This window comes from Nomascus leucogenys, chromosome 17 (assembly GCF_006542625.1).
Source record: "Nomascus leucogenys isolate Asia chromosome 17, Asia_NLE_v1, whole genome shotgun sequence".
NCBI lineage: Eukaryota > Metazoa > Chordata > Mammalia > Primates > Hylobatidae > Nomascus > Nomascus leucogenys.
Genome location: NC_044397.1, coordinates 61,456,841 through 61,470,113, shown reverse-complemented (window position 1 = coordinate 61,470,113; position 13,273 = coordinate 61,456,841). Strand labels below are relative to the sequence as shown.

The 13,273-nt window shown below is 45.9% G+C and overlaps 1 protein-coding gene and 1 pseudogene across 2 annotated transcripts in view; one reads left to right on the top strand and one right to left on the bottom strand.

The window, feature by feature from the left end:
• URGCP (upregulator of cell proliferation) overlaps positions 1–13,273 on the bottom strand; it is a 47,189-nt gene that overhangs the window by 29,668 nt on the left and 4,248 nt on the right. The window lies entirely within an intron of this gene.
• LOC100586286 lies at positions 9,572–11,203 on the top strand (annotated as a pseudogene). Its single transcript, XR_179653.3, has one exon. The product of XR_179653.3 is annotated as a tubulin gamma-1 chain pseudogene (transcript).

The window sequence follows — 13,273 nt, the reverse complement described above, 5'->3', positions numbered from 1 at the left end:
ATAAAGACAAATCCAGGAGGACCAGGGTTAGGAAGAGTTTGAGGAGTGGGAAATCCTAAATCCTAAATGCCTGATTCAAGGGAGTAATGAAATGATGGAGATCAGACTAAAAGAGCTTGTTTGTTTGAGACAGGGTCTTGCCTTGTCGCCCAGGCCAGAGTGCAATGGCGAGATCTTGGCTCACTGCAACCTCCACTTCCCGGGTTCAAGCAATTCTGCCTCAGCCTCCCAGTAGTTGGGACTACAGGCGCCCACTACCACACCTGGCTAATTCTTCTATTTTTAGTAGAAACAGGGTTTCCCCATGTTGGTCAGGCTGGTCTCAAACTCCCAACCTCAGGTGATCTGCCTGCCTCAGCCTCCCAAAGTGCTGGGGTTACAGGCGTGAGCCACCATGCCTGGCCTAAAATAAGCATTCTTTTAAACATAAGCAATACATGTTTACTGACATAAAATCTGGTTCAGAAACCGATAACCCCCAAATATGGCACTTTAACAAGCTGAACTGAAGAAGCCTCAAGGTCTCTCTGATCTCCCTCCCCACTGGTTTCTCCCAAAACACAAGATGTCTTTATCTGCCTAAAGTCCAGACCTTCCAAGGAGAACAACTGTTTTTCTTGCCCTCCCTGTAAGACCAAGAATGTAACCACACCTGAAAAGACCCTTTCATAGGATAGTGTACAAGTTAATCTCTGTGCCCTGATCCATTCCTTCTCCCTAGTAATCCTTTATTGCCCCTCGAAAGAATTCCTCTTTCTCCCCTCCTGTAAGTTGTTTTGCCAAGATGGTCTACAAGCTTCTGAACCCTGTTGGGTGGTGGGAAATCATTCTGTAATTCTCCCTGTGTACACATTCATAAAATTTGTATGCCTTTTATTCAATTAATCTGCTTTTTCTGAGTTGATTTTTCAGTAAATCTTCAGAGGGCAAGGGGAAACTTTCCCGTGGCCCATACACTTAACATGAATTTTAGCATCCCACTGTATGGTTAGACCATCATGTTTAACCAAACCCTACTGTTAGACATAAATATTGCTACCAGTATTTCATTATTATAAGGAATGTGAGTAATAAATATCTTTATAGCCAAAGCATCCCATAAACATCAATGATTATTTCCTTATGCCAAATTTTGAAGAGTTGAATTTCTAGATCAATAGGATATCAGTATTTTAAGGCTCTTCTGATACATACATACTCTGTGTATGTGTATGTGTATACCTACACACATACAAAAACACTAATACACATATACTTAAATACATAATACACATACACACATATGTATACATATACCTGCACACATATATACAGATGCACAAATATACACATACACAACATATACACACATATATACAGACTGCCTTCCCAGCAAAATCACCTGATAGTCCTAGTTTTCCAAAACACTGTATAACTTTTACAATTTTTCAAAATCATTGCCAATTTCATAGGTTAAAAACCAGTATTTTAGGCCAGTTACAGTGGCTCATGCCTGTAATCTCAGCACTTTGGGAGGCCGAGGCGGGTGGATCACTTGAGGTCAGAACTTCGAGACAGCCTGGCCAACATGGTGAAACCCCATCTCTGCTAAAAATACAAAAATTAGCTGGGTGTGGTGGCGTGTGCCTGTAGTCCCAGCTACTTAGGAGGCTGAGGCAGGAGAATTGCTTGAACCCAGGAGGTGGAGGCTGCAGTGACTGCAGCCACTGCACTCTAGCCTGGGTGACAGACTGTCTCAAAAATAAAAATAAAAAATAATTTAAAAAATAATAATAAATAAAATTGGCCGCTGCTGTGCCTCACGCATGTAATCCCAGTCGGAGGCTGAGGTGGGTGGATCACTTGAGGCCAGGAGTTCAAGACCAGCCTGGGCAACATAGTGATAACTAGTCTATTTATTTGTTTATTTATTTATGAGACACAGTCTCACTCTGTTGCCCAGGCTGGAGTGCAGTGATGTAGTCATGACCCACTGCAGCCTCAACTTCCCAGCTCAAAGTGATTCTCCCATCTCAAACTCCTAAGTAGCTGGGACTACAGGCATGTGCCACCATGTCTGGCTAATTTTTTTTTTTTTTTTTTTTTTTTTTTTTTTTTTTTTTTTGTAGAGACAGGGTTTCCCCATGTTGTCCAGGCTGGTCTCAAACTTCTGGGATGAAGCAATAACCTGCCTCACCTCCCATAGTGCTGGTATTACAGATGTGAGCCACCATGCCTGGTCCCATCTTTTTATTAAAAATTTACACTAAAATCTTTTCTCGAAAAGTCCCAACATGGTGGCTCACACCTTTAATCCCCGCACTTTTAGAGGCTAAGGCGGGAGGATCACTTGAGCCCAGGAGTTTGAGATCAGCCTGGGAAACATAGTAAGACCTTGTCTTTACAAATAATAAACACAATTAGCCAGGTGTGGTAGTACATACCTGTAGTCCCAGCTATTCAGGAGGCTGAGATGGGAGGATCTCTTGAGCCTGGGAGGCTGAAGCCGCAGTGAGCCAAGATTTCACCACTGCACTCCAGCCTGGATGACACAGCAGGATTCTTTCTCATAAAAATAAATAAATAAAAAGAACATTACATATTGATGAGTCAATTCACTAAGAAGACATAACAATGATAAACATGTATGCACCAAACAAAAGATCCCCAAAAAATATGAAGCTAACATTGACAGAATTAAAGAGAAAAAATACAGACTTCTATAATAAAAGTTGGAAACTTCAATACCCCACTTTCAATAATAGTACAATCAGACAGGAGAACCATAAGAAAATAGACAGCCTGAACAGCACTATAAATAAACTGGACCAGCCAGGCACAGTAGCTCACACCTGCAATCCCAGCACTTTGTGAAGCCAAGGCAGGTGGATCACTTGTGGTCAGGAGTTCAAGACCAGTATGGCCAACATGGTAAAACCTCGTCTCTGCTAAAAATACAAAAATTAGCTGGTTGTGGTGGTGCACACCTATAATCCCAGCTACTCAGGAAGCTGAGGCAGGAGTATTGTGTGAACCCAGGAGGTGGAGGTTGCAGAGAGCTGAGATCATGCCACTGATTCCAGCCTGGGTGACAGAGTGAGACTCCATCTCAAATAAATAGGGCCAGGCGCTGTGGCTCACGCCTGTAATCCCAGCACTTTGGGAGGCTGAGGAGGGTGGATCACCTGAGGTCAGGTGTTTAAGACCTGCCTGGCCAAAATGATGAAACCCCGTCTCTACTAAAAATACAAAAAATTAGCCAGGCGTGGTGGCGGATGTCTGTAATCCCAGCTACTTGGGAGGCTGAGGCAGGAAAATTGCTTGAACCTGGGAGGTGGAAGTTGCAGTGAGCCGAGATCGCATCATTGCACTCCATCCTGGGCAACAAGAGTGAAACTCTGTCTCAAATAAATAAATAGGACCTAACAGACATATGCACAACACTACTGAACAACAGCAAAATACATATTCTTCTCAAATGCACATGGAACACTCTCCAAGATGGACCATATGTTAGGTCACAAAACAAGCCTTAATCCATCATAAAATAATAAAATCATATAAAGTATCTTTTTTGATCATAATGGAATGAAACTAGAAACTAGACCTCAGAACAGGAAGAAAACTAGAAAATTGACAAATGTGTGGAAATTAAAGAACACCCTTAAGCAACCAATGGACCAAAAGAAAAAAACACAGGAAATTAGAAAATACCTTGAAAAAAAATAAAATATACCAAAACTTATGGGATGCAGTGCAGTCAGTTCTAAGAGGGAAATTTATACTTTAATGCCTATATTTAAAACAAAGAAAGATCTCAAATCAATAACTTAGCTCTATACCTTACAGAAAAAGAAAATGAAGAGCAAACTATATCCAAAGCTAGCAAAAGGAGGGAAATAATAAAAATTAAAGTAATATAGGCCGGGCGTGGTTGCTCATGCCTGTAATCCCAGCACTTTGGGAGACCGAGGCTGGTGGATTACCTGGGGTCAGGAGTTCCAGACCAGCCTGGCCAACATGGTGAAACCCTGTCTCTACTAAAACTACAAAAAATTAGCCAGGCGTGGTGGTGCACGCCTGTAGTCCCAGCTACTCGGGAGGCTAAGGCAGGAGAATTGCTTGAACCCAGGAGATGGAGGTTGCAGTGAGCCGAGATTGCACCACTGCATTCCAGCCTGGGCAACAGAGCAAGACTCCGAAATCAGGAAGTGTAAGTCCTCCAGCTTTGTTCTTTTTTTTTTTTTTTTTTGAGACGGAGTCTCGCTCTGTTGCCCAGGCTGGAGTGCAGTGGTGCGAACTCGGCTCACTGCAAGTTCTGCCTCCTGTGTTCATGCCATTCTCCTGCCTCAGCCTCCCGAGTTGCTGGGACTACAGGCGCCTGCCACCACACCCGGTTTTTTTTTTTTTTTTGTATTTTTAGTAGAGACGGGGTTTCACCGTGTTAGCCAGGATGGTCTTGATCTCCTGACCTTGTGATCTGCCTGCCTTGGCCTCCCAAAGCGCTGGGATTACAGGCGTGAACCACCGCGCCTGGCCCCGACAGTTATTTTCTTTAAGCACTTTAAATATATCACTCCGCTGCCTGCTAGCCTTAAAAGTTTCTGGTGAGAAATCTGCTGATAGTCTTATTAAAGAGCCCTTAAATATGATGAATCACTTCTCTCTTCGCACTTTCAAGATTCTCTGTTTTTGGCTTTTGAAAGTTTTATTTTATTTCATTTATTTATTTATTTTTGAGATGGAATCTCGCTCTGTTGCCCAGGCTGGAGTACGGTGGCATGATCTTGGCTCACTGCAACCTCCACCTCCCTGGTTCAAGTGATTCTCCTGCCTCAGCCTTCCAAGTAGCTGGGACTACAGGTACACATCACCACGCCCAGCTAATTTTTGTATTTTTAGTAGAAACAGGTTTTTACCATGTTGGCCAGGCTGGTCTTGAACTCCTACCCTCAAGTGATCCACCTGCCTTGGCCTACCAAAGTCCTGGTATTATAGGCATGAGCCACTGCACCTGGCCTATTTTATTTGTTTTTTTATAGAGACTATCTTGCTCTGTCACTCAGGCTGGAGTGCAGTGGCGTGATATTAGTTCAAGCTGATTTCTTGGGCTCAAGCAATCCTTTGGCCTCAGCCCCCTGAGTAGCTGGTACTACAGGTGCTTGCCACCACACCTGGCTAATTTTTTTTATGTTTTGTAGAGACGGGTTTTGCCAGGCTGGCTTTTGAAAGTTTAATTATGGCTGGGTGTGGTGGCTCACACCTGTAATCCCAGCACTTTGGGAGGCTGAGGAGGGTGGATTACTTGAGCCCAGGAGCTTGAGACCAGCCTAGGTAACATGGTAAAACCCCATCTCTAACCACCCCCCAAAAAAAATTTAGCCGGGCATGCTAATGCATGCCTGTAGTCCTAACTACTTGGGTGCCTGAGGTGAGAGCATCTCTTGAGCCTGGGAGATGGAGGTTGCAGTGAGCCAAGATCATACCACTGTACTCCAGCCTGGGCGGCAGGATGAAAGTGTCTCAAAAAAATAAAAGATAAAAGAGAGAGAGTTTAATTATGTGTCAGTGTGGGTCTCCTCTCTGAGTTCATCTCACTTGTGTTAGAGGCATTTGAACCACAGCAACTCCATCTTGAATACAGGCTGAGTAAAATAAGGCTGAGACCTACTGGACTGCATCCCCAGATGGTTTTGTTCCTCAGATTTGGTAATTTCCATTGTCCTATCTCCAAGTTCACAGATTCTTTTCTCTGTTCAAATTTGCTTTGAATCCCTCCAGTGCATTTTTTATTTGTTGTTATACTTTTCAGCTCCAGAATTATTTTTCGGTTTCTTTGTAGGTTTTCTATCTCTTTACTGATACTACGGATAGAGACAGGAGACAGCCATATGCCACACAGGTCATGGTGCACAGGGTACTTGTTTAAACATGCCCATGGTGAAAAATTCTGTCCCTTAACACATGTGCAGTAAGGCAAATCAATGTGGAGTGGCTCAGACTAACGGCTCGTATGCGCACTGGAAGAATGGGGGTGGAGCCACCAGGAATTCACACCTTATGCTGGGAGAGGAGCCTGGCCTCTTCAGCTCATGTGTGTTGGTCTGGTATTCAATCGGTGAGGTGGGAGCCTGTTGGCAGGACCCTCTCTTTTTTGCTGAGAGCTTTCTTTTAATAAATTCTGCTCTCCTCACTTTTCACAGGTGTCTGTGTGCCTAATTTTTCCTAGTTGTGAGACAAGAACCCAGATTTTAGCAGAGCTAAGGAGCAAAAAATCCTGCATCATTTTGGTGGCCCATACAGGGACATGAGGAGGGGTGAGTAAAATGTACACCAAAAAAATCTGTTTCCCTTTCCTTTCTGAGCCTTCTTGTCCTCGGGCTTCTTCTGAGGATAGAGGAAACTGCACCCCCTCACCCCATCGCTCTCAGGGACCAGGAATGTCAGCCTTGGTCCAACTCAGCCTTTTCTATGGCATTTTCCTTCTTTTTGCAGGACTGTAATGGCACTTATCTTTTACAATATTGGGGGTATTCCACCCCCACCCCAATGGCTGCAGATGCATGTGTGGGACGGACAGGCAAGTGGTGCCTCCCTGACCCTCCCAGCTGAGGCTGGGGCTCATGGCCCAAGGGCCGCATGCAGCTGTCTGTCCAGTGTTCCACACTACATACCATGGAGTCTTCCCCTCCTCTGGCTGAGGGGTCCAGCTCAGTCCAAACCCCAGGGTAGAAACAGCAATTAAAAGTTTCTTTGCCGGGTGCAATGGCTCACGCCTGTAATCCCAGCACTTTGGGAGGCCGAGGCAGGCAGATCACCTGAGGTCAGGAGTTTGAGACTAGCCTGGCCAACATGGTGAAACCCCGTCTCTAATAAAAATACAAAAATTAGCTGGGCATGGTGGCATGCACCTGTACTCTCAGCTACTTGGGAGGCTAAGCAGGAGAATCACTTGAACCTGGGAGGTGGAGGTTGGAGTGAGCCGAGATTGCGCCACTGCACTGCAGCCTGGGCAACAAGAGTGAAACTCCACCTCAAAAAAAGTTTCTCTCCCTGTTGGAGAAACTCATTTGCATAAGAATAAGAGGTTTGTTTCCCGGGCATCTTTTTCTTTTCTCCATCCTGTCAGCAGTTAACACAGCCCTGCATTTAAGCTGTTTTTCCTTTCGTTTCCTTCACCAGGCCAGGAGTAGGCTGGTGCAAAAGTAGTTGCAGTTTTTGCTATTACTTAGAATGGCGAGGACTGTCATTGCTTTTGCACCAACCTAATAAAATGGCCCTGCAAGTAGAGGTGGCTTCTCTACACTAGAGGCTTTTTTCCTTTTAGATGACGTTTTACTCGGCCAGGATCCCAACTCAGAAGACACCCTTTTCTCTCCCTTGTTGGAGAAGGACTCAATTCCACAGCTTGACCTTAGCATTCAGCTTATGATAAGGAGTCCATGCAACAACCTGAGGCAGTTATTTTGACCCAAACTCAATTCCAAGCTTTGGGTCGAAGCCCTAGGAAAGAAAACTGGATCTGAGGGATCCAGAGGCAGATGACAACAGAAGTGAAAAGGCACAGTGCAGGTAAGCATGACTAATTTCTGCCGATTAAGCCAAGCCTCATTTCATGGATAAAGGTCATGCTAGTATCCATGGCATAAATGAGGTGTAGGGAATGCAAAGACTATTGACAGCAGAGGAGATAGGGCATATATGGGTAAGAGCAGATAATCCCACTCCCCACCCCCCACTCCCCACTTAACATGGGTGAAAGCCACTTTGACACCCATGGGAGGCATCCTGTCATGGTTGCCAGGACTCAGGGATATAAGGACAAAAGAAAGAGGGATGCCTTGCTTTCTCTTCCTAATGTACCCTGGGTATTTGCTAGGAAGAGAAGGGAACCAGGGACGCCTTGCTCCCCTGTTTCTAGATGGGTAGCCATACATCTTTCAAATGCATCCTGAGTCCTGGGGCTCCTTTAAATAAATGCCTTCTTATTCCTTTCTCCTCCTCTGTCCTCTGTTTACAGATGGGTGATTGTGTCCCCATGCTGCGGGACGCTCTCCTGGGATGTATCCTCCAAACTGGGAGAAGTTAATTTCCTAAACCTTAAACTGGTTGGCTTGGGATTGAGCTCGGCAGGGAGGGAGCCCAGAAGCCTGACATGTCAGCAAAAGGGTAGGAGTTTTTTTTTGTTTTTTGGTTTTTGTTTTTAACCAGTCAGGATTTTGACCTCTCTCTCCCTATACAAACCAGAAAGGGAATGATAAGGATCACTGTTTATATTATCTGTAAAGTTTTAATTAATAAAAAAGGATTTGTGAGGTTGGTCTTAAGCTGTAGCCAATCTGGTGTGCTCTGCATGTCTCTCCGTATAGTTCTGTCAGAAAGAGGGGTACCTTGGGATGGGATGTGGGTCTAGGACTCCATAGGCCTGCTGTTGAAGCAAGCCCAGCAAACTGGCCAGTGGCAAACTTTGCTGCAGGCCTCCATCTGGTTTTACGTTCATGGAAGCGTGACCTGTAACCACATGGCAGTGCTTTGTTTTAGCTTCTGCCATTTTACAGTGGCAGCCCGGGTTCAATCCTGGCTTAGGGAGTGAGTCCTTTCTGGTTTGATATCTTTGTGACCTTTATCATTTATTGATTCTCTTCCCCTTCATGGACCACCTTAAATTTTCCTTTCTCTGAACACCTGGGAGGTTACCTTTAGTAATGTTCAAAAGCCAGAAATATTGGCTGCTTGGCATGGCTAATGTTGGGTAATAAAGGATTTAAAAGGATTTTCTTGGCCAGGTGTGGTGGCTCATGCCTATATTCCAGCAACATAGTGAGACCCCGTCTCTACAAAAAATAAAAAATTGGCCGGGCATGGTGGCATGTAGTCCCAGCTACCCAGGAAGCTGAGGAGGGAGGATTGCTTGAATCCAGGAGGTTGAGGTTGCAGTGAGCCATGATTGTGCCCTGTACTCCAGCCTAGGCGACAGAGCAAGACCGTCTCAAAAAACAGAACAAACAAAAAAAAACACAGCTGGGTGCAGTGGCTCATGCCTGTAATCCCAGCACTTTGGGAGGCTGAGGCAAGTGGATCACTTGAGGTCAGGAGTTCTAGACCATCCTGGGCAACATGGCAAAATCATGTCTCTACTAAAAATACAAAAATTAGTTGGGCATGGTGGTGGGTGCCTGTAATCCCAGCTACTCAGGAGGCTGACACAGGAGAATCACTTGAACCCAAAAAGCAGAGGTTTCAGCGAGTGGAGGTCACACTGCTGCACTCCAGCCTGGGCAATAGAGCTCGAAAAAAAAAAAAAGAAAAAAAGGACTTTCTTTCTTTTTTAGATGGAGTCTTGCTGTGTTGCCCAGGCTACAGTGCAGTGGCACGATCTTGGCTCACTGCAACCTCTGCCTCCTGGGTTCAAGTGATTTCCAGCTAATTTTTGTATTTTTAGTAGAGATAGGGTTTCATCATGTTGGCCAGGCTGGTCTTGAACTCCTGACCTCAAGTGATTCGCCCACTTCGGCCTCCCAAAGTGCTAGGATTACAGACATGAGCCACCGCACCCAGACCCCAAAATAAGATTTTCTTAAAGAGTGCTCAGCTTAATTAAAAGTGGATATCTGGGGGGCTGGCATGCGGCAGCGTTGCGGGTGGGAGCAGCTGCAACGCCGGTGCCTGAGGAGCGATGCCGAGGGAAATCATCACCCACAATTGGGCCAGTGCAGCAATCAGATTGAGTTCGAGTTCTGGAAACAGCTGTGCACTGAGCATGGTATCAGCCCCGAGGGCACCATGGAGGAGTTCACCACTGAGGGCACTGACCGCAAGGACATCTTTTTCTACCAGGCAGACGATGAGCACTACATCCCCTGGGTTGTGCTGCTGGACCTGGAGCCCCAGGTGATCCACTCCATCCTCTACTCTCCCTATGCCAAGCTCTACAACCCAGAGAACATCTACCTGTCGGAGCATGGAGGAAGAGCTGGCAACAACTGGGCCAGCAGATTCTCCCAGAGAGAGAAGATCCACGAGAACATTTTTAACATCACAGACCAGGAGGCAGATGGTAGTGACAATCTAGATGGCTTTGTGCTGTGTCGCTCCATTGCTGGGGGGACAGGCTCTGGCCTGGGCTCCTGCCTCTTAGAATGGCTGAATGACAGGTATCCTAAGAAGCTGGTGCAGACGTACTCAGTGTTTCCCAACCAGGACGAGATGAGCAACGTGGTGGTCCAGCTTTATAATTCACTCCTCACACTCAAGAGGCTGATGCAGAACGCAGACTGTGTGGTGGTGCTATACAACACAGCCCTGAACCGGATTGCCACAGACCGCCTGCACATCCAGAACCCATCCTTCTCTCAGACCAACCAGCTGGTGTCCACCATCATCTCGGCCAGCACCATCACCGTGCGCTACCCCGGCCACATGAACAATGACCTCATCAGCCTCATCGCCTCACTCATTCCCACCCCATGGCTCCACTTTCTCATGACTGGCTACACCCCGCTGATTATGGACCAGTCAGTGGCCAGCATGAGGAAGACCATGGTCCTGGATGTCATGAGGTGGCTGCTGCAGCCCAAGAACGTGACGGTGTCCACAGGCCGAGACCGCCAGACCAACCACTCCTACATCGCCATCCTCAACACCATCCAAGGAGAGGTGGACCCCACCCAGGTCCACAAGAGCCTGCAGAGGATCCAGGAATGGAAGTTGGCCAACTTCATCCTGTGGGGCCCCACCAGCATCCAGGTGGCCCTGTCGAGGAAGTCTCCTTACCTGCCCTTGGCCCACTGGGTCAGTGGGCTTATGATGGCCAACCACACCAGCATCTCCTCACTCTTCGAGAGAACCTGTCGCCAATATGACAAGCTGCGGAAGTGGGAGGTCTTCCTGGAGCCGTTCCGCAAGGAGGACATGTTCAAGGACAACTTTGATGAGATGGACACATCTAGGGAGATTGTGCAGCAGCTCATGGATAAGTACCATGTGGCCACACGGCCAGACTACATCTCCTGGGGCACCCAGGAGCAGTGAGTCCCCCAGGACAGGGACCCTCATCTGCCTTACTGGTTGGCCAAGGCCCTGCCTGACTGACCACTCCCTTAGAGCACAGATCAGGGACCTCACACATCTCTTTCTCATATACATGCATTTTCTGTTAGCCTGTGAACACATTACTTCTCCTCTTATGAGACTATGTATCTTTAATAAAGCAGTGGATATAAATTTTTTTTAAAAAGTGGATATCTGGGGGGAGTGCACTGACACACCGGCAATCCCAGCACTTTGGGAGGCTAAGGTGGGCAGATCACCTGAGGTCACGAGTTCAAGACTAGCCTGGCCAACATGGTGAAACCCTGTCCCTTCTAAAAATACAAAAAAAAATTAGCTGTGTGTGGTGGCACTTGCCTGTAGCCCTAGCTACTCAGTAGGCTGAGGCAGGTGAATTGCTTGAACCTGGGAGGTGGAGGTTGCAGTGAGCCAAGATTGCACCATTGCACACTGGCCTGGGCAACAGAGCGAGAGTCTGTCTCAAAAACAACAAAAAAAGTGGATATTTTTAAAACCTTTATGTTTTTCTCTTTTTGGATCTTGTTTTTCTGGAAAAAGATTTTTTCTCAGTTGACTGAATTCCTTTTCTCCGTTTTGTCTTGCTACCCTTAATGCACGCATGAGGCCCTAAAATAATTTCTGATGGCCTAGGACTCCTTGAGAAGAACAGAAAAGGTGCCATGCATGCCATTTTGGGAGAAATTTCTGTTTTTCTCTTGAAAACTCAGCAATTAAAAGCAGATAGGTCCCCCTCAAAGTCTGTTTTTGTCTTCCAGCTATCCCCGTTTATTGGGCCCTGAAAACTGCATGCTTTTCTAGCCCTGCTCTTAAAGGGCCCCACTAGAGGCCAATAGTCCAATTAGGAGATTGGCGAACAGAAAATCTTGTAGCTACTGGATCTGCTTCTGTTTGTCTGTGCAGTTATATGTGTTGTGTGTGACGTCTATAAAAAAAGAGAGCTCTAGGCCGGGCGCAGTGGCTCACACCTGTAATCCCAGCACTTTGGGAAACCGAGGCGCGCAGATCACGAGGTCAGGAGATCGAGACCATCTGGCTAACACGGTGAAACCCCGTCTTTATTAAATATACAAAAAAAATTAGCCAGGCGTGGTGGCAGGTGCCTGTAGTCCCAGCTGCTCAGGAGGCTGAGGCAGGAGAATGGCATGAACCCAGGAGGCGGAGCTTGCAGTGAGCTGAGATCCTGCCACTGCACTCCAGCCTGGGCGAAACAGGGAGACTCCGTCTCAAAAAAAAAAAAAAAGAGAGAGAGAGAGAGCTCTAATTAACTGGCCTAAAGGAAAATAAGTGCTTTGATCAAATATTTTTGAAGGGAAAATAAAAGCTGTAATACCTTTTAGTTCGTGTGACTTTAATCCTTGAGAAATAAAAACAGTCTTAAAGATTACTGGTAAAATGCAAATGTTGTGAAAATGTAGACAAGTGATCTAAATTATATGAGACAGATATTAGGTTTGCTAAATGTTTTACAGTTATAAACTGCTTCTTTGGACTTTGAGAACTGTTTAACTTGCCTACTTTACAACTTGGCAAAGCCCAGGACTTGGCAAGGGACTTGGTAAGGCTCTTAATCTTAGCAAATAATCATTAATCATAAAATCTCAGTAAAATGTTATAAGAAGGAATGGACATGGAAATTTTTGTCTAGGGTTAAAGGATTATTTTAAATAAGATAAAGCTAAAGGTTTAAACAAGTTGTGGAAGGTTTCTTGCAAAAGAAATTCTGTGTATGAACACTAAATTCAAAAGGGTATTATATGTTTTTCTGTAAATAATTGAGCATTGAAATAAAAGCACAAGGTTTTCTTTTTCTTTTTCTTTTTTTTTGAGATGGAGTCTCACTCTGTCGCCCAGGTTGGAATGCAGTGGCATGATCTTGGCTCACTGCAACCTCTACCTCCCAGGTTCAAGCTATTGTCCTGCCTTCGCTTCCTAAGTAGCTGGGATTACAGGTGCAGGCCACCATGCCCAGCTAATTTCTGTTTTTGTTTGTTTGTTTGAGAGGGGGTCTCGCTCTGTCACCTAGGCTGGAGTGCAGTGGTGCGATCTCAGCTCCTGGCAACCTCCACCTCGTGGGTTCAAGCGATTCTGCCTCAGCCTCCCGAATACCTGGGATTACAGGTGTGCACCATCACACTTGGATAATTTTTATATTTTTAGTAGAGACAAGGTTTCACCATGTTGACCAGGCTGGTCTCGAACTCCTGACCTCAGGTGATCCACCTGT